Source organism: Giraffa tippelskirchi, chromosome 9 (assembly GCF_054371585.1).
Source record: "Giraffa tippelskirchi isolate mGirTip1 chromosome 9, T2T-mGirTip1v1.2.pri, whole genome shotgun sequence".
NCBI lineage: Eukaryota > Metazoa > Chordata > Mammalia > Artiodactyla > Giraffidae > Giraffa > Giraffa tippelskirchi.
In genome coordinates this window covers 84562156-84564568 of record NC_137283.1, presented here as the reverse complement: position 1 = coordinate 84564568, position 2413 = coordinate 84562156, and the positions used below count along the sequence as shown (strand labels likewise).

General features: G+C 43.3%; 1 pseudogene; it reads left to right on the top strand.

The window, feature by feature from the left end:
• The first annotated feature begins 1628 nt into the window (after positions 1–1628).
• On the top strand, positions 1629–2105 carry LOC145521139 (peptidyl-prolyl cis-trans isomerase A pseudogene; annotated as a pseudogene).
• Positions 2106–2413: the final 308 nt, after the last annotated feature.

Sequence of the window (2413 nt, the reverse complement as noted above, 5' to 3'; positions counted from 1 at the left end):
TCCAATCATGCCCTGGATGCCACCTGGCCTGACCTTCTCTGAGAACTTGCTCTTGAAGGATTTTCCTACTACTTACATCTCATATCACATCCTCTCCAAGGATTCTTCCCTACAGTTTATAAATACCTGCACATGCCCTCTTCTTAAACAACAACCTTTCTGTACCTTTCTTACCTTTTTCTTCAGTGCAATCTTATCTGCTTCCTTCCTTTTTCTGCCAAACTTTCCAAAAATAAAATACGCTAGCAAATTCCTATATTTTTCTTTTCATTTACCATAATCCAAAGTATATTCTCATCTGATGTGTAGAAATTGTTCTCCCCTAGCCATTAGTGACCTCATAGCCGTCAAGTCCGCTGACTTCTTCCCATTTTCAACTTTCCCTGAAGCACTCGATTGTGTTAACAGCCTTGTATCAAAACCACCAATTCCGGTTCACTATAGACTCTTCTGCTCCCATTCTCCCCTCTCTCTTCTTTGTGGTTACTCTGTCTCCTGACACCGACTTCAATATGAACATCTCTTAAGGATTAATCCATGGATTTCTTCTCTTCTCTCAAACTGTTTTCTCCTTTGTCAGTTTGATCCAGGCTCATGACTTGAAATACCAGCTAGATGTTGATAATTCCTTTCTGTCTATGTAGAGCTCTTATTTTTCTCTCAAGGTCAGCCCCACTTTTTTAACTGAACTAAATACATTTCCTCCTTCACAGGGACACCATCCTCCTGAGCCCTAAGCTGAAAACATTTTCACACCCATAACAGCTCACTCTCCCTCGGTTGCCCACAAGTAATCAATATTCATTCTGCCTTCATAACAGCTCTAACATCCATTTCATCCTTCACATTCTCACCACCACTAGTTTACTTTAGACTCGGGATTTTTCATTTGGAGCACTGGTGAAGTCTCCAAATTGTCTGTATTTTTTCCCCTTCACATTCTGTTTTATACGTCATTCCAGAATCTTCTAGAAAGCTTTCAGTGACTGCTTATTACAAAAGGAAATCCAAACCTTTATTCTGATCCTTTATTCTCTCCGACTGATACGTACTTAGATGTCACACTTTTTACCAATCTTACAAAAAGGCCCCAGCCTTCTTGATTTGGTTTCTGCTTTTGCTTGAACTCAGTGATTTAAGGTTCATTGCTAGTAAAGTCACTGTTTGGCCTCAGATTAATAATCAAATAGCTTATCTGTTAAAGAAAATAAATTCATGATACCATGATAGTTGTTAAAGAACAGTGAGGCAGAATTCATTCAGGGGACGTGTCATAACTGGTATAGGAACAAGGAGTTTTGCAACAGGGAAGAGAGACTGGACTCAACACCAAATACAACAGGGAAAAGTGGGGATTAATATCCAGGAATATAAGGGAGCAGATGAGGGTCGGGGGATGGGAGATTACTAAGGGGAAACGTGGGGGCAGGGAGATTCTGGCTAAACTAAACTCCAGGATTTTTGCTGAAGGCAGGCCAGGGTGATCACACATCACTTTGGGATGGTAGAGGATGGGGAGCTTAAGCAGATACTGAGAGTGATCCGATATCAAGGGAGGCTCATCAGTAAAGAATCCACCTGCAGCCTTGCAGACTCCGCCACCCCAGAGTCTCCCACGCAGTCCAGCCATGGTCAACCCCACCGTGTGCTTCAACATCGCTGTCCATGGTGAGCCCTTGGGCCTCATCTTCTTCAAGCTGTTTGCAGACAAAGTTCTAAAGACAGCAGAAAATTTTCCTGCTCTGAGCACTGGGGAGAAAGTATTTGGTTACAGAATTTCCTGCTTTCAAAGAATTCTGGAATTTATGTGCCAGGGTGGTGACTTCACACACCATAATGTCAATGGTGGCAAGTCCATCTATGGCAAGAAATTTGATGATAAGAATTTCATCCCAAAGCATACAGGTCCTGGCATCTTGTCCATGGCAAACACTGGCCCCAACAAAAATGGTTCCCAGCTTTTCATCTGCACTGCCAAGACTGAGTGGCTGGATGGAAAGCATGTGGTGTTTGTCAAGATGAAAGAGGGCATGAATATTGTGGAATCTGTGCAGTGCTTTGGGTCCAGTAACGGCAAGGCCAGCAGGAAGATCATTGCTGACTGAGGACAAATCTAATAAACTTGACTTGTGTTTTACTTAATGTGATGCGAAGAACTGACTCATTTGAAAAGACCCTGATGCTGGGAAAGACTGAAGGTGGGAGGAGAAGGGGACAACAGAGGATGAGATGGTTGGATGGCATCACCGACTCAATGGACATGAGTCTGAGTAAACTCCAGGAGTTGGTGATGGACAGGGAGGCCCCTGGCGTGCTGCAGTCCATGGGGTCACAAACAATCAGACATGACTGAGCAACTGAACTGAACTGAACTTACTTAACCACAAGACCATTCCTTTTGCAGCCCAGGAAA